General features: G+C 46.2%; 1 long non-coding RNA gene and 1 pseudogene across 1 annotated transcript; both read right to left on the bottom strand.

The window, feature by feature from the left end:
• The window catches only part of LOC139232776 (zinc finger protein 271-like), a 60,233-nt pseudogene that overhangs the window by 21,615 nt on the left and 19,005 nt on the right, over positions 1-19,613 (bottom strand).
• On the bottom strand, positions 11,296-18,404 carry LOC139232592 (uncharacterized). The gene is made up of 2 exons (XR_011588040.1): positions 16,610-18,404; positions 11,296-12,677 (listed from the first exon to the last, which is right to left on the bottom strand). It is a non-coding gene; the product is annotated as an uncharacterized lncRNA (long non-coding RNA).

Genomic DNA, 19,613 nt, shown 5'->3' on the forward strand with positions numbered 1-19,613 from the left:
CGCTGCTCCCACTTCTCGCCAACTGCCGCTGCCTGTGGAACACCCGCTGGGCCTTTTATAGGCCGCTCCGACGCTGCTCCCGCCTCTCGCCAACTGCCGCTGCCTGTGGAACACCCGCTGGGCCTTTTATAGGCCGCTCCGATGCTGCTCCCGCCTCTCGCCAACTGCCGCTGCCTGTGGAACACCCGCTGGGCCTTTTATAGGCCGCTCCGATGCTGCTCCCGCCTCTCGCCAACTGCCGCTGCCTGTGGAACACCGCTGGTCCTTTTATAGGCCGCTCCGACGCTGTTCCCGCCTCTCGCCAACTGCCGCTGCCTGTGGAACACCCGCTGGGCCTTTTATAGGCCGCTCCGACGCTGCTCCCGCCTCTCGCCAACTGCCGCTGCCTGTGGAACACCGCTGGTCCTTTTATAGGCCGCTCCGACGCTGTTCCCGCCTCTCGCCAACTGCCGCTGCCTGTGGAACACCCGCTGGGCCTTTTATAGGCCGCTCCGACGCTGCTCCCGCCTCTCGCCAACTGCCGCTGCCTGTGGAACACCCGCTGGGCCTTTTATAGGCCGCTCCGACGCTGCTCCCACTTCTCGCCAACTGCCGCTGCCTGTGGAACACCGCTGGTCCTTTTATAGGCCGCTCCGACGCTGTTCCCGCCTCTCGCCAACTGCCGCTGCCTGTGGAACACCCGCTGGTCCTTTTATAGGCCGCTCCGATGCTGCTCCCGCCTCTCGCCAACTGCCGCTATTGGTTGTGTCATCTTCTCCCCACACTCCTTCCCAAACCATACTGATTCACAACTTAGTTCTGGCTACATGTCAATTCCTGCACTTCACCAGGGAGGCTTTGAGGGTGTCCTTGTAACGTTTCCGCTGCCCACCTTTGGCTCATTTGCCGTGAAGGAGCTCTGCATAGAGCAATTGTTAGGGAGTCTGGTGTCTGGCATGCAAACTATGTGGCTTGCCCAGCGAAGCTGATCGAGTGTGGTCAGTGCTTCAATACTGGGGATGTTAGCCTGGGTGAGGACACTGATATTGGTGCGCCTGTCCTCCAAGGGGATTTGCAGGATCTTGCAGAGATATCATTAGTGATATATCTCCAGCGACTTGATGTGTCTTCTGTATATCGTCCATGCTTTTGATCCATATGGAGGGCGAGTATTACTATAGCCTTGTAAACCATGAGCTTGATGGTAGATTTGAGGGCCTGGTCTTCGAACACTGGCGCCGAAGGCTGCACTGGCGCACTGGAGGCGATGTTGAATCTCCGCATCAATGTCTGCCTTTGTTGATAAGAGGCTCCCGAAGTATGGGAAGTGGTCCACGTTGTCAAGGGCCACACTGTGAACTTGATGACTGGGGGGCAGTGCTGTGCGGCGAGGACAGGCTGGTGGAGGAGCCTTTGTCTTACGGATGTTAAGCGTAAGGCCCATGCTTTCATATGCCTCGGTGAATACATCGACTATATCCTGGAGTTCAGCCTCAGAATGTGCGCAGGCGCAGGCGTCGTCCGTGTACTGCTGGTCAACGACAGAGTTTGGGGTGATCTTGGACCTGGCCTGGAGGCGGCGTAGGTTAAACAGCTTCCCACTGGTTCTGTCGTTTAGTTCCACTCCAGCAGGGAGCTTGTTGACTGTGAGGTGGAGTATGGCAGCAAGGAAGATTGAGAAGAGGGTTGGAGCGATGACACAGCCCTGTTTGACCCCGGTCTGGGCGTGGATTGGGTCTATAACGGATCCGCTGGTAAGGATCACGGCCTGCATGTTGTCGTGGGGCAGGCGAAGGATATTGACAAACTTTTGGGGGCATCCAAGACGGAGGAGGACGCTCCATAAGCCCTCACGGTTGACAGTGTCAAAGGCCTTTGTAATATGGAAAAAGGCCATGTATAAGGGCTAGCGCTGCTCCCTGCATTTTTCTTGCAGTTGTGGTGCTGCAAAGATCATGTCCGTTGTGCCCCGTAGGGGACGAAATCCGCGCTGTGATTCCGGGAGGAGCACCTCGGCCTCAGGGAGAAGACGGTTGAGGAGAACTCGAGCGACAACCTTCCCAGTGGCTGATAGCTGGGAGATTCCCCTCTAGTTGCCGCAGTCAGACTTGTCCCCCTTTTTAAAAATGGTCACAATCACTGCATCTCTGAGATCACCTGGCATGTTCTCCCTCCAAATCAGAGAGATGAGATCATGTATCCGTGCCAACAGCGCCTCGTAGAAACATAGAAAATAGGTGCAGGAGTAGGCCATTTGGCCCTTCGAGCCAGGCCAGGTCCAAGATCACCCCAATCTCGGTCCTAAATGGCTTACCCCTTATCCTTAGACTGTGATCCCTGGTTCTGGACTTCCCCAACATCGGGAACATTCTACCTGCATCTAATCTGTCCAATCCCGTCAGAATTTTGTATGTTTCTATGAGATCCCCTCTCCACCATACTTTAGCGCTTCAGCTGTAACCTTGTTATTCTTGAGCTGTTTTATGGCTTTGCCTATCTCGTGCAGCGTTGGGGTTTCACTGAGGTGGTGGCGGGTCGCATGCTGCGGGATGGAGTTGAGAACACTCAAGTCAAAGGCAGAGTGTCAGTTAAGGAGATCTTCAAAGTGTTGCTTCCAGCAGACCCTGACAGCTCCAGTGTCCTTGATGAGTGTTTCCCTGTTCTTGGCCAGGAGTCGGGTGGGACCTTGAGAGTTTGGACTGTAGCTGGCCTTGACTGCAATGAAGAATCCTCGAATATCGTGGCTGACGGCCAGTTGTTGTATCTTCTGTGCTTTCTCCATCCACCACCTGTTCTTTAGGTCCCGGGTTTTTGGTTGGACCTCAGCCTTGAGCCATCTGTAACATTGCTTTGCAGCTCCCGAGTTGGGTTGTTGCTTGAGGCTCAGAAATGCTCGGCACATACGATCTATTAGTTCTTGGATTTCCTGAACATTTTCATCAAACCAGTCCTGGTGTTTTCTGGTTGAGTAACCAAGTGTCTCTTCACAGGCACTGGTTATGGAGGCCTGGAGGACAGACTAAGTGCTGTGGGCATTGAGCATCTCAGGGTCATCAAGGCATGCCAGATTAGTTGTGAGGCGCTGGCTGAATAGGGCTCTCTTAGCTGGGTCTTTAAGTGCCCTGGCATTAACTTTTTTGCGGCATTGCTTCTGCTGTCCCTTCTGCTTTGGGGCTATGTTAATATCGATGATGGATCGGATTAGGCGATGGTCCGTCCAGCAGTCGTCAGCTCCTGTCATGGCATGGGTGATGCGCACAAGCTTGCGATCCCTGGCTCGGACGATAACATAGTCGAGCAGGTGCCAGTGTTTGGAACGAGGGTGTTGCCACGATACCTTGTATTTGTTCCTCTGGTGGAACAGGGTGTTGGTGATGAGGAATTTGTGCTCTCGACATTTTGTCAGGAATAGGGTGCCACTGGAGTTGGCTTTCCCTACCTCCTCTTTGCCAATCACGCCTCCCCAGAGGGTTGTGTCTTTGCCGATCCTGGCATTAAAGTCACGTAGGAAGATCACTTTGTCGCCCTTGGGGACGCGGGACAGGGCTGTCTCGAGTTTGGAATAAAAACCCTCTTTAGCCTCATCCGTTGCATCGAGTGTTGGGGCGTACGCGCTGATGACTGTGGCGCAATGGTTCCGGGATAGTCATGAGGCGTTCGTTAACCCCGCAGGGGAAGTCTGAGGCGGTTGACCAGTTCATCTTTGGCGGCGAAGCCAACTCCATGAAGGTGGCGTTCTTCCACTGGTTTTCCTTTCCAGAAAAAGGTGTAACCTCCACCATGTTCCTTGAGCTGGCCTATGTACAGTATGCACATCAACGCACTGGAGAAGTACCACCAATGCTGTCTCTGCAAAATCCTGCAAATTCATTGGCAGGATAGGCACACCAACGTCAGTGTTTCCTCTCAGGCCAACATCCCCAGCATCGAGGCATTGACCATATTCGACCAGCTCCGGTGGACAGGTCACATTGTCCGCATGCCCGAGGCTAAACTCCCGAAACAAGCATTCCACTCCGAGTCACGTCACGGTTGGTGAGCCCCAGGGGGCAGGGGAAAAGCTTCAAGGACACCCTCAAAGCTTCTTGAAAAAATGCAACATTCCCAGTGACTCTTGGGAATCCCTGGCAGAAGACCGCTCAAAGTGGAGGAGGAGCATCTGGGAAGGCACTGAATACTTCGAGTCTCTTCGGCGGGAGCACGCGGAAGCCAAGTACAAATAACGGAAGGAGCGTACGACAAATCAAGCACCCGACCCACCCGTCCCTCCAACCACCATCTGCCCCACCTGTGACAGTTTGTAGATCCCGCATTGCTCTCATCAGTCACCTTAGAACTCCTTTTAGTGTGGAAACAAGTCATCCTCGACTCTGAGGGTCTTGCCTTAGAGAAGAGAAGATCTAAACTGTGCACTCCTGTCCAAGCAGAGTTTGTTGGAATAGTGCAAAGGGAACTTTAATCTGTATTTAACCCGTGCTGTCGAGTGCCGTGGAGTGTTCGTTGGGGCAGTTTGGAGGGATCAGCTCGGGTTCCTGTTCCTGATCACTGCCCAGTGACCCTGGGTTAGAGAGAGGGGAAATCAGCCAGGGTACCTGCTCCTGATCACTCTCCAGTGATTCCTGGGATTGAGAGGATGAGATTGAGCCAGGGTTCTTGCTTCCGATATAATTGTATATTTTATACAATCACATGATTCAGTATCTTTACTACACTGTTTCCATAGTAACTTGTCATGTTCAGGTGTCTGGTCTGGAGGTCTATGACAAACCCAAATGATTATTCCTCGCTCACGTGACTGATCCACTTGAACCCTAATTTACCTTGGCTGTTCTGATGTAACATGATTCGAGCTTCCACAAGCATTTTGTTTCTCAGTGACAATTATAGTAAACCCATCCAGCCTCTGATCCCCTCCACACTGCCTGCACCACTTGTAGCCTTTTTAATGAATTGCTCTGAGGGCATTTTGAATCAGTGCGCAACTGGAGTCATGTGTAGGCCCGGTCTCTCCCTGAAGGACATTATTACACCATTTCGCTTTTTATGACTTATAAAAATCTTTCAGGAGTCTTTCGTTTATTTTACTCAAATTCTTCACCTTGTGTTAATTAGTTGTTACTTTCTGTAGGACTCACAATGACCTCTCCCACTACAGAGAATCCACCGACAGGAACATCAGGTGAAACCTTTCTCTCCTGAAATCCCTGGTTCCTGTTTGTTTCTTGCTGTCGTGTAGATAATTACATCTGGAGAGAGCAGAGTGGAAAGGGCCTGAGGGCTTTGATTTTAATTCACAAACTGGAAATGTGTCTGGTGTAAATAATAATGTGTGCAGATAGGGACCTGTTTGATGGGACAGTGTGGAGGGAGCGTTACTCTGTATTTAACCCACGCTATACCTGCCCTGGGAGTGTTTAATGGAACAGTGTCGAGGGAGCTTTACTCTGTATCTAACCCGTGCTGTATCTGCCCTGGGAGTATTTGATGGGACACTGGAGAGGAAGCTTTAATCTGTATATAACCCCTGCTATACCTGCCCTGGGATTGTTTAATGGGACAGTGTAGAGGGAGCTTATATCTTCTAAGAGTGTGTGAATGCATGTGTGTGTGTCAGGGTGTGAGTGTGTGTGAGTGTCAGGGTGTGAGTGTGTGTCAGGGTGTGAGTGTGTGTGACTGTCAGGGTGTGAGTATGTCTCAGTATGTGTACACACTCCCAGTCACACAGCAGTAGAACCTGCACCATTTGATGAACAACTGATAGTTGCAACAACAGAATATCTATTTGTTTACAAATTTACAAATGTATGAGTCATGTTGAAAATGGATCAGTTTGATGTTAAGAAGAGGCGGTGGTGGATGATCAGTGCCTGTATGATTAGGTTTCAATCTGAAGGCGACAGCAGCAGTTCCTGAGACTGCTGTTCCACCAGGTGAGCTTCGGGGCGGGTCGGACACATTCTGACTGCTGGAGAAGTAAAGTTGAAAAGACCGCTGCATGTTTTCGGAGCTGCTCCTGGGGGTTGTGGAGGAAGGACTCGCAATCCATGGTGTAGGAAGTGATCCTGTTGGGGAAATCTTCAACCAACTGAGGCGAAAGGTCAATTCGGAGGTTGATGTAGTTCCTGTTAGGTTCCCCGAGATAGTCCTTGAGTAATGAGGAAGCCTCGGCCGATCCAATGAGGGGGACAACCAATTGCAGTGTTGAACTACAACACCTGGTGACCTCCTCACTCTTTCCGTCTAGGTGCAACAACAAATGCACAAGGTTGGAATGGATCTGCCGGTAGAAGAAGGATGTGGAACCTCCGATTCCACATTTGGTCAAGTTCCCCAATATGTTGAATGCTCTAGCCTGCACTAGATCGCACTCGGCCTCGAAGACCGGTTGAATGCTGCTGAGGATTTTCTTTACAAAGGGTTGGATTGTGCTCACTCTCAATTTAATGATGTTTTTAGATGGGCACGAGAGCACCTCAAATGTTAGCACTTCCTCTTGTTTCTCCTTGGTCCCCAATAAACTAAGCATTGTGCTCATCACTTGATGGGACCAGTGATGAGCTCCCTAATGTTGCCCAGGCCCCTGACACGCAGCAACTGGGCAACTGAACAAGCATCACGCGAACACCTTCACAATGTGCTCATCAGAGTGTCTGTGAGCTGCAGCCGTGAAACCATTGGGAATTGTATTAGCTTGCCAAAGAAGGAAGCCACGGTGACTGCCTGACAGTCTTGAATGGTCAGGATTTGAGCTACCAGCTCTTCCACAATGCCAGGCAGGCTGATGCCAGCAGAATGCACCTTTGCTCTGGCCAGCAAGCCAACCCCCTTGTCAAACATGCAGAGGTTCTTCATCTGGTCCCATCCCCCACTGGTCACCATGTAAGTAGCTACCTCTTTATAATTGGCCTGAGCTAGCAGGTCCTTTAGTGTCCACACGCAGTTTACACTCAGCTCTCTACATTTAGGTGTTTCAGACTCAGCTGAGAAGTGTCTCTGGTTCAATCTATCACCAGAAGCAAAACCATTGAGCAGAGAAACATTGACACAAGAGTTGCAATGAATCAGCAGGTCACTGAATAACTGGAGGAATAATGTCGTTACTGCCTTTACCGACTCGGGCTTAGTTATCATCTGTCGCAGCCCACAGACAGCAGCCCGGGATTGAAGGGTTGAGTACTGTGGTGTGTTCTCACTGATGTCGGGGTAAAAGGAAGACGTCTCTTCCTCAAGGTGGACTCCCTGATATTAGGAATCGACACCTGCCCTCTCTCGTATAGCGACCACATTATCAGTCAGACTAAACCTGGGGTCAACCGGTTTTTATTCAAGCATGCTCATGAAGATTCCAATGAACACTTGCCAGAACAACAGTTTGTAATGAGAGTTATACATATTCTGAGGGGTGCAACCCTCCTACAAAACCATCGATTGTTCTACTGTTATCAGCGAAGTTACATTGATTTGTTGACTATTATCAGACTATCTCTGAGTGGTTCTTCCTGACCTGTCCATCTCCCATCACATGTCACCCTTCTGGAATGTGTTCAGCTTCACCTCAATTTCTCATGATGTGTGAAATAAGCTTGCTTCCCAGGGTTTGCTATCTTGTTCCCAAACACCTGCTTCCTTATCTTGATCCCAAGAGAATTTCAGTCATAATGTGCTAGTTTCTCATGAGATTCAGATGCTGTTACAATCTATTTTCCAGACTGTTGACTCTCCACTGCCCTTGGTGGATGTGTTATTCAGAATGTAAATCTGTATTAAGGTTGACACAACAGATGGTTCATTACCCATCAAGCTTCACTGTTCCCCTCTTCTTAACCCAATGTAAGCAAGTGTATGAGCGTGCTTTACATACATAAGCGGGTTATACATAATCGGTCAATATTACAATCCCTACTGTAAGACAGAAGAACACCGATGTAGATAGGGTTTTAAACTAAATAAGGGGGCGGTGGGGGCGGGGCAGAAACGGTCGCAGTAGGGAGAAATCTAGAATGCTAAAGAGAAAAGAAAAGGAAGCAATGCAGGAAAATGATTGTGGTAGGGATAACCAGATTATGTCAGGAAGGGACAGAGCATACAAACAAAAGAGTGCACTAACAAATAGGGTCCAGGTGAGAAAAAATAGCGATAAGACAATTAGGGCTGTCGTACAAAATAATGTGACGATGTCTAATAATGTTAAAAAAACAAATTTAAAAGCATTGTATCTGAATGCACGAAGCATCTGTAATAAAGTAGACGAATTAACAGCTAAGTAGATGTAAACGGATACGATACAGTTGCAATTACGGAGACATGGTTGCAGGGTGACCAGGGTTGGGAACTGACGATCCAAGGATATTGGATATTTAGGAAGGACAGGCAAAAAGGAAGAGGGGCTGGTGTGGCATTGTTAGTAAAGGATGAAATCAGAGCAATAGTGAGAAAGAATATTGGCTCAGAAAATCAAGTAGAATCTGGGTGGAGCTAAGGAGCACCGAGGGGCAGAAAACATTGGTGGGAGTTGTTTATAGGTCTCCAAACAGTAGTGGTAGTGTAGGGGACGGCATCAAACAAGAAATAACAGATGCATGTAGCAAGGGTACTACAGTAAACGTAGGTGACTTTAATCTACATATAAACTGGCCAAAGCAAATTAGTAATAATACTGTGGCAGATGAATTCCTGGATTGTGTACGAGATGGTTTTACAGACCAGTATGTTGAGGAGCCTACTAGGGAACAAGTTATCCTAGATTGGGTATCGTGCAATGAGAAGGGGTTAATTAATAGTCTTGTTGTGCGGGATCCTTTTGGGAAGAGTGACCATAACGTGATTGAATTTCTTATGAAGAAGGAAAGTGAAGTAGTCCAATTCGAAACTAGGGTCGTAAATCTAAACAAATAAGGAATGAATTGGTTGTGATAGATTGGGAAGATTCATGAAAAGGCATGACGGTGGATAGGCAATGGCTAATATTTAAGGAACGAATGCATGATTTGCAACAGTTATACATTCCTTTCTGGCGTAAAAACATAAAAAGAAAAAGTGGCCCAACCATGGCTAACAAAAGAAATTAAGGATAGTATTAGATCCAAGGAGGAGTTATACAAAGTTACCAGAAAAAGTAGCAAGCCTGAGGATTGGGAGCAGTTTAAAATTCAACAAAAAAGGACCAAGGGATTGATTAAGAGGGGAAAAATAGAGTATGAGAGTAAACTTGCAAGGAATGTAAAAAGCGACTACAAAAGCTTCTTCAAGTATGTAAAAAGAAAAAGATTAATGAAGACAAATGTGGGTCCTTTACAGACAGAAACAGGAGAATTTGTAATGGGAAACAAGGAAATATAGAAACATAGAAAATAGGTGCAGGAGTAGGCCATTCGGCCCTTCGAGCCTGCACTACCTTTCAATGAGTTCATGGCTGAACATGCAACTTCAGTACCCCATTCCTGCTTTCTCGCCATACCCCTTGATCCCCCTAGTAGTAAGGACTACATCTAACTCCTTTTTGACTATATTTAGTGAATTGGCCTCAACAACTTTCTGTGGTAGAGAATTACACAGTTTCACCACTCTCTGGGTGAAGAAGTTTCTCCTCATCTGGGTCCTAAATGGCTTACCCCTTATCCTTAGACTGTGACCCCTGGTTCTGGACTTCCCCAACATTGGGAGCATTCTTCCTGCATCTAACCTGTCTAAATCCGTCAGAATTTTAAACGTTTCTATGAGATCCCCTCTCATTCTTCTGAACTCTAGTGAATACAAGCCCAGTTCATCCAGTCTTTCTTGATATGTCAGTCCAGCCATCCCGGAAATCAGTCTGGTGAACCTTTGTTCACCAGACCAATGGCAGAACAATTAAATAAATACTTTGGTTCTGTCTTCACGGAAGAGGACACGAATAATGTCCCAGAAATGCGAGGGAACCAATAGTCTAGTGAGCTAGAGGAATTAAAGGAAATGATAATTAGTAAGAAAATAGTGCTGGAGAAACTAATGGGACTGAAGGCAGATAAATCCCCAGGGCCTGATGATCTGCATCCCAGAGTACTAAATAGCCATGGAATTAGTAGATGCATTGGTTGTCATCTTCCAAAATGCTAAAGATTATGGATCAGCTCCTGCAGATTGGAGGGTGGCAAATGTAACCCCACAATTTAAAAAAGGAGTGAGAGAGAAAACGGGGAACTACAGACCGGTTAGCCTGACATCAGTAGTAGGGAAAATGCTAGAGTCTATTATAAAGGCTGTGATAATGGCACACTTAGACAAAGTCAACATGGATTTATGAAAGGGAAATCATGTTTTACAAACCTACTGGAGTTTTTTGAAGTTGTAACTGATAAAATAGATAAGGGAGAACCAGTGGATGTATTGTATTTGGATTTTCAGAAGGCCTTTGATAAAGTCCCACATAAGAGGTGAGTGTGCAAAATTAACGCACATCGGATTGGGGGTAATGTATTGGCATGGATTGAAAATTGGTTAACTGACAGGAAACAGAGAGTAGGAATAAACAGGTCTTTTTCGGTGTGGCGGGCAATGATTAGTGGGGTACCACAGGGATCAGTGCTTGGGCCCCAACTATTCACAATATATATAAATGATTTGGATGAGGGAACCTAATGTAATATTTCCAAGTTTGCTGATGACACAAAACTAGGTGGGATTGTGAGTTGTGAGGAGGATGCAAAGACACTGCAAGGCGATTTAGATAGGTTGAGTGAGTGGGCAAACACATGGCAGATGCAGTATAACGTGGAGAAATGTGAAGTTATCCAGTTTCGTAGGAAAAAGATAAGGACCAAGTATTATTTGAATGGTAATGGCTTGGGAGGTGTCGATGTACAGAAGGACCTGGGTGTCCTTGTACACCAGTCATTGAAAACAAACATGCAGGTGCAGCAAGCAGTTAGGAAGGCAAATGGTATGTTGGCCTTCATTGCAAGTGGATTTGAGTACAGCAGCAAGGATGTCTTACTGCAGTTATACAGGGCCTTGGTGTGACCATACCTGGAATACTGTGTGCAGTTTTGGTACTTGCCATAGAGGGAGTGCAGTGAAGGTTCACCAGACTGATTCCTGGGACGGCAGTACTGTCGTATGAGGAGAGATTGGGTCGACTTGGCCTGTATTCACTAGAATTTAGAAGAATGGGAGGGGATCTCATTGAAACATATAAAATTCTGACTGGGTTGGATAGGCTGGATGTGGGGAGGATGTTTCCCCTGGCTGGGAAGTCTAGAACAAGGGATGACAGTCTTGTTAATTCCTGGATTCTTTTACCTCAATCTGGTTCAGTAAAATTACTGAGTCGAATACCTCTTGTACTTTGAACAAAGTAGTATTTTTTATTACCGGCCAGTAAGACCTATCAGACAGAAGATATACTCTCTGGATAGAGCGTACACACTCCCTACGGATAGGTGAAGTTACATCGTAAAACGTTAACAGTTATACAGTTTTGAAATCAGATAACAAAATACAAATGGATTGACAGTCTAACTCAGTCACTCATTAGTCAATCTATATGAGATGTTCTTCTTGAAAGCTTAAGTATTGCCTCCAAATGTTTCAATCTAATGGTGTGACTATTTACTGAGACCTTGCAATTCTGCAGGTGTATTTCATGTTACAATTATATATTATTGGCAGGATTAGTGACTTGAAACCTTGAGACAGACTGTTAGCTATGCTGATGTTGCACTATTTGCAATCTGACATTCTCCCAGCTATTCTTCCATGGCTTATACATTTTCATATATCCCGTTTACTTTACTGTCCTTAATTCCATATATTCCGTTCAGATATCCACATCCCCCCTTTTATCATTCTATGATAACATTTAGGATCATTCTATGAGTATTGCATTGTTGAGTAGTTCTCTAGTTTGTTGGATCATAACCCGGGAACCCTTGACCACAAGAGGGTCTGCTAACCTTGTCATTGCTTTACAGCAGAGGTTAAGGCAACCAACAATCAAACAGCAGGTAATTATTATGATGAGAACAATTGCCCCATGTATTAGATAGGATCTCCAAGATCCACCCAGAAACCAATCAAACCTGCTAAGTTCTTTTGCTGGTGTGGATAACTTTTTCACCTCCCTCCTTATGTGATCGGCAAGGTGGGTTATGTTTTCTGAACTATCAGGAATGTAAGTGCAACATTCAGATCCTATCAGGGCACACGTTCCCCCTTTCTCAGCTAACAGGTAATCGAGGGCCATTCGGTTTTCTAATGCTACGGTCCTTATCGCTACCATTTCAGCTGTGATGCCCTCCAGAGCCTCAGCAGTGCGGTTAGCTACCTGTTCCAATATCGTTTCTTTGAATCCATCTAACAGTCTCAGTTAGGGTCAGGGGAACGGTGCGCAAAGGAATTCCCCCTTTGGAATGTATAGGGATATGTGAACACACCCAGCATCTAGTGAAGTGCCCTTTTTCCGCATAAACGTAAGACATATACAAAAAGGTGTTTACATGGAGCTCTCGCCTTTGTCTTCCTTCCCGTGCACCAAAACTGTCATATATCAACACTATTATGCAGACAGTAGCATACAGACACAATCTCATCTTATAAATAGTCCAATTATTTAGCTGATAAAAAGAGTTCTGTTTTCACGTTTCCCCTCAGGTCTCCGTCAGTGTATTTGGTCAAACTGATCCTCCTTCAACTGCCTTGTTCAGCTATAGGGAGGAGGAGATCTGGAACAGAAACAGGAATTAGACTAACCAGCAAAATTTGTTTAAATGGTGATGAGCTTGCAGTGGTGCAGGTGAACCCAGGCACTTTTCCCCTCAACCTTGGCTGCAGTGGGGGTAGTGAGTGACACCTAAAAAGGCCCCTCCTATTGTGGCTCTAATCCCTTCCGAATCCATACTTCCCTGGTGCCACGAGGGACTATTCGGGTAAGCATCTTGAACCTGGTTGTGAACTAGTCGCAGAGCCTGAGTCAGAGAAAGAACATAGGTGGTCATCAGTCTAGCTGAGATCTCATATCTAGGAACAATTTCCCTCATTAACACCTTAACAACAGTCTGAGTCTTATTGTCCAGGTTAGGGTAGGCTTCAATCCATCTGCTGAATACATCCACTATTACTAACACATATTTATAATACTGCACCCTTTGCAACTCAATGTAGTCCAACTAAAATGTCTCAAAGGGACCTTCGGGTAGGGGCGTTTTACCCCAATCACAGGGGACTCCCTTCCCTGGATTATGTTGCTGGCCAACCAGGCAACGACTACTGATGTTCTGGGTGAGCGCCTGGAGTTTAGGGTGCCACCAAGTAGCCAAAAGTGTATCACTTGTTGCCCTTGCTCCACAATGAGTAGCAAAATGCAGACATTCTATAACCCATGAGGCCAACTCGTCAGACATGCACGTCTGTTCCGCGGGAGTGGTCCAGAGTTTAGAAACATTGTCATAAGTACATGCATAATATTTCCACAACAGTTTATCTTTTTCAGGAGCGTCCCCCTGTGCTTTTATAACATCTTGGATGGTTGGCATTGGTTTTTCCGAGGCTAACTTATCCTTTGCAGGATTTTTAATCTGACTCATAATTTTGGGCACTACCATCTGTTGGTCACGAGAGGCCTGTTTGGCCTCTTGGTACAATGGCAATGCGTTTGGGGAACATGAGGGCTTGCAACAAATCAGATACTAGCTGTTTGAGATATCTCATTCCCTTGTGAGGTTAGGAATCCCCTATTTTTCCATAATTGTCCGAAATCATGCGCCACCCCAAAGGCATACCTAGAGTCGGTATAGATATTGACTTTGAGATCTTTGGCCAAGATGCAGGCTCGGGTGAGGGCGAATAGTTCAGCTTGTTGAGCAGAATAGGCGGTTTCAAAGTGGCAGATTCCAAGACCTGATTCTCCTGGTTTACTATGGCGTATCCTGAGATTCGTGTATCTTCTGGATTAATAGAAGTACTTCCGTCAACATACATAAACAATCATGACTGGGTTCTTCCTCATCTTTGGTTGGCTCAGTAAGAATACAGTCTGGATCTTCCATTGGTACATCAACTAAATCTTCCCTGACTGATGTGGCCTCTTAAATTAAAGATAAGCAATCATGACTGGGTTCTTCCTCATCTTGGGGTGGCTCAGTAAGAAAACAGGCCGGATTAATTGCAGTACAGTGCCGAAAAGTCAGTTTAGGATTGCCTGTGATTTCAGTGGGTTCTGTCGGATAGAGGGCCAGTCCACATTGCCCTGCACTGGGATCTCAATTAATGGGAGTATAACCCACTTGGGAGGGGTCCTCTGCCCACACATGAGGATCCACATAGTCAGGTATGTCCGAGCCAGTATGATGCCATAGAGTTGTTAAGACCTTCTCGGGGTCCCCATGAAATTTGCACATCCCGGCTGGTAGGGTCAGCCTCATCTATGGCCTTGCATACCATAACTCCCAAATCTTTAGCATGGTGAGGGGCTAATACTTCACAAGCAATATGCGGTGCCATTGTTAGGGGCTGTTTCCACAGATTCTTATCCACTTCCACAAAATCTGCCTCTCTTTCCAGTCCAGTCACTCTAGCCCTTAATAGAATTCCCTTCACTTCCCCTTCGTGATCCTGATAAAAGTTCTGCAGGACCTGATTCTTTCCACTGGGATCGTATGCTAGGGTCACGTGACAGGGTGCCTGCGGCAGGTCCAGAGACCACCACTGAGGGGTTCTAGTGGTATAATACTGCCGCTTAAGGTTTTCCTGTTTTACAATAATCCCGTTATCTCCACACTCCAAATGCAACTGGAATTTGCAAAGGAGGTCTCTAGCCATCAAGTTACAGTCCAGATTGGTTGTGATAACAACTCGATGTTCCACCGATTCTTCCTGGTAACCCATTTTAACCGGTTCTGACACTGGGAATGTCGAGATTTGTCCCAGGAATCCTGAAAGTTCCTGTGTTTCAGTAGAAGCAGGGAGTTTAAGCTTTGATTGTACAGAAGACATGAAGGCTCCCGTATCTATCAAAAAGGGTTGCCACTCATTCAGAATGGGTTCGTCGTCCGGGGAGGATCCCTGCACAATCAAGCTGCGTAGTCAATCGGGGGACAATTGACCAAAGGGGTTGTTCTGGGAGAAGTTAGTGTAAGATCCTCCTCTCCCCCCTTGCCCCCCTCCTCTTCCTCCTCTTCCTTTTCCATGCTGACGGTAGGGGCAATTTTTATTCCAATGTCCTTCCTGCCCACAATTAAAACAGTCAATTCCTCTTACCCAGTCCCGGCCTCTTCCCATACCATGCCGGGGACAATAGGGAGGTTTATTAGCAGGGCTCGGGCCGTTTGGTTGTTTAGTATAACCGTATCCTTGCTTATCCATCCAATCCTGTATGCAACACTGCGGTTCTATTGATCCTTCCTCCCGAGATGGCTCTTCCTTTCTAGTCACGTATTCAGTTTTGACCCGGGTTGGGGGCGCACCTCCCCCCTCCCCTTTCTTTTTCTGCCAATAATATCTAACTGCCCTTTCCATCTGTCCGGATAGCGTGAGCAATCAAATAGTTGTTTGAAGATCACAGACATCTATAGAGAGGTGGTCTGCAGCTTGTTGTGCATCAGGGTTTGGCATTGGTCTGACAGGGAATTGGTGTCGGGACTTTGGGATCTTGGAAATCATTTCCAGGCCGGAGGATGTTTCAGAGCTGTCTGACTGCTTGACAGTTCTGCGTCTCGATCGGCGGGGGTGTTTGCTATGTCTTTCACAACTTGGACTGGTAGGTTGACTAGAAGATTTACGGGACTGTTTGTGATGTTGAGATATAGTTCTGCCCTTTCGAGTGTGAGATCTGGTCCTTTCGGCTGTATTGCTTGTAAACTGGGGATCCGAATCGCTATCAGAGGATGAGGAGTCAGTTTGGGTTTGTTGCTTTGGTGATATGTGGTTGTTCCTAACTCTTTTTACCGGAGTGTTAGGTGGAGGGTGTTGGGAAGAGGACTGGAGCAAGAGGCCAGGGGGTGCGGGAGGCGCCGTTGGGCGCTGAGTCAGTGGCCACTCATCAATTTCATCATCAGCCTCGGTTAACACAAAGCCAGCCATTTTAACTTGTAGTTGATCAATACCTTTCTCAGAGGTCCCAGAGGATCTCTTAGCAAGTTTCTCGTGCGCACATTCATTCTTTTTTTTTTTAAAGACGTCTACAGTTTTAACATGTGTTCCCTCTGTCAATGCAAGTCCTAATTTAATAGCATTTGTTTGCCAACTCGATAGAAGTGATGCATCTTTTAATTTCTGACAATAATGTCGCCAGGTTGCAATTACATTTTTTTTTCCCTTTTCCTCGTCCCCTTCTCCAAATTAATCCCTGTGCTTTTTTTTTTTACCTCTACGCTTCTAGTGTCACTTAGAGGCCACTGGTCATCCCCTAATAATTTGTTCAGGGCTCCTGATAATTTTCTAAAGTCTTCAGCTCTTTCAGGGAATTCCTCACATAACTTTTGTAGCGGACTATCCGCATCCGTGGTTTTATCTAACTGATTTCCCATTTTCACACTGCCCCTCGTATTACTGTGTCGCTACGCGTTCGTGTCGTCGTGCAATTTAAACAAACTTACAAATAGACACAGACTTTACAGAACTAACACGGACTTTAACTAACTCCAAATCTAACACTTACCCGCATCACCGCACGGTCCGCGTCGCCGCACGATCTTAATACTAAACTACCACGTCGCCTCGCAGTTCACGTCGCCCCGCAATCCGCGTTGCCTCGCAGTTCACGTCGCCGCGCAATCCGCGTCGACCCGTGGCTCGCGTCGCCGCGCAATCCGCGTCGACCCGTGGCTCGCGTCGCCGCGCAATCCGCGTCGACCCGTGGCTCGCGTCGCCGCGCGAGTTAAGATACTTTAACTTTACTTCAAACACTTACCCGCATCGCCGCACGGTCCGCATAGCCGCGCGATCTACAAAATAGACAAAGACTTCTAACACTTACCCGCATCACCGCACGGTCCGCATAGCCGCACGATCTACAAAATTACCCGCATCACCGCACGGTCCGCATAGCCGCGCGATCTTAATACTAAACTTAAAACTCTAAACACTTTAAGACTTACAGACTTACTGCCATTAGCACTGACTTTCGCGATTCGCGTTGCTGCGCCTCTGCGTCACTACGCGTCGGCGTCACTACGCGTTTACGTCACCGCGCGTCTACGTCACTGCGCGTTGACGTCACTGCGCGTTCGCTTCACTGCGCGTTGACGTCACTGCGCGTTCGCTTCGGCCCTACTTTCCGAGTTGCTGCGGGGGTTTTTTTTTAAATTCAATCAGAGCCTAGACGGGCCAAGTGATATACAAGGTCGACGTCGTACCTGAGTTGAACACCTATCTTCTATTTAAATCCCCATTTTATTCCCTGTGAGCCTAATTTTCTAATTTTGATTTCTTATGAGCCTCAATTAATTTCTTTTAGTCTCCAAATTTCCCGATCCTTTCGCGTTACTGCGCAGTTTAAATTCAATCAGTCAATGAAAGCCCTAATTTAATGGAGTTTTTCTGCCAATTGGACAGGAGTGATATTATATTTTTCATAATTTAAAATCTCAGAACATTTTTTTTTTCTTTCGGCACCTATTTAGTACGTTACTTTTTTTTTATAACTAGAGAGAAGTCTGGCACGTAGGCTGTGGACTGCTTTTCGTTATCTCAATTGTTCCAGCCTCAAGGTCGTGTTATTTAATATAATTTTTTTTTTAAATCCTTTTAAATCCATCTCAGTTGTTTTGCTGTGCCTTCTCTGAATGTTTTCTTTCAACAAGTTTTTCTTTTTTTTTTAACCACCGGGACCATGTAATTTTTTCTCTTTTTAACAAATCTATCCTTTGGGCATTTCCTGGCTCCGTAACTTATCATCCGAATATACGTAATTTAGTAAGGTTCACACTCTTAAACTTCCCACATACAGGACAACACTACGAAGGGTTAAAACAAACTTTCATTCTGTTTGAGATAAAACAAACCACAACTCCCCGGCTTTTTTTTACAGTAAAAGTCACAGAAGCATTTCTCATTTAAACAGAAATTCATAAGAGTCTCTTTTCTTTCCTATTAATTTTTTTTGGATCCATGATTGATCATCTATCCCTATCTAGCTCTAACTATCTTTCCAAGTCGCCGCTTGGTTTGCATCATCGCACAATTTCCCTATCTCTATCCCTATTCTAAGTTTGAAAGGTATTCACCAGATTGTCCTGGATCTCGTTCAGACACTACCTGAGAACCAGCGAGTGGCTAAACTTTCCTCAGACTTTTGAAACCGGGGGAAACTGGAGCAGTATTGAAATTATACTCACTCCAGTGGCCATTTTCCCCTCGTCTCGTCCAAGGCTAGTCTGGCTCTTAATTCGCAAGTTTTCGGCAGTCGTCCGTTGAGATCCCACTTCTGACACCAAATGTTAATTCCTGGATTCTTTTACCTCAATCTGGTTCAGTAAAATTACTGAGTCGAATACCTCTTGTACTTTGAACAAAGTAGTATTTTTTATTACCGGCCAGTAAGACCTATCAGACAGAAGATATACTCTCTGGATAGAGCGTACACACTCCCTACGGATAGGTGAAGTTACATCGTAAAGCGTTAACAGTTATACAGTTTTGAAATCAGATAACAAAATACAAATGGATTGACAGTCTAACTCAGTCACTCATTAGTCAATCTATATGAGATGTTCTTCTTGAAAGCTTAAGTATTGCCTCCAAATGTTTCAATCTAATGGTGTGACTATTTACTGAGACCTTGCAATTCTGCAGGTGTATTTCATGTTACAATTATATATTATTGGCAGGATTAGTGACTTGAAACCTTGAGACAGACTGTTAGCTATGCTGATGTTGCACTATTTGCAATCTGACATTCTCCCAGCTATTCTTCCATGGCTTATACATTTTCATATATCCCGTTTACTTTACTGTCCTTAATTCCATATATTCCGTTCAGATATCCCTGGCTGGGAAGTCTAGAACAAGGGATGACAGTCTCAGGAAACGGGATAGGAAATTTTGGACTGAGATGAGGAGGAATTTTTTCACTCAGAGAATGGTGAACCTGTGGAATTCTCTACCACAGAAGGCTGTGGAGGCCAAGTCACTGAATATATTTAAGAGGGGGATAGATAGATTTCTAGAAACAAAAGGCATCAAGGGGTATGGGGACAAAGCCGGAATATGGTGTTGAGATAGAGGATCAGCCAAGATCATATTGAATGGAGGTACAGACTCGAAGGACTGAATGACCTACTACTGCTCCTATTTTCTATGTTTCTCCTGATTCCTCAGAACCTCCTAATACTGATAAGCCTTTTAATCTGGACCATTTTACGTGTCAGATCAATTCACTACCTTCAGTATCCCCATTCGTTACCATCGGTCTGTCTCCACTCTAGTGACCGCTTTTTTATCCCCTTACAATCCCCACTAATGTCCCTTGGTTATATGCCCAAGATAGGCCATTTCCCAATTACTTCCCCATGGGTGAGCCTCCAGGGTTGTCCTTTCGTTCGGGTAGCGCTACTTCCCGAAGTGCAGGACCCACCTGTTGGCTGTCCCATCAAGGTTATACTAAATAAGTCCTTTCTGCCGGATTGTCTATATTCTCTTTATTCAATATTTTAACTATTGTT

This window comes from Pristiophorus japonicus, chromosome 20, assembly GCF_044704955.1.
Source record: "Pristiophorus japonicus isolate sPriJap1 chromosome 20, sPriJap1.hap1, whole genome shotgun sequence".
NCBI classification, from domain to species: Eukaryota; Metazoa; Chordata; class Chondrichthyes; family Pristiophoridae; genus Pristiophorus; species Pristiophorus japonicus.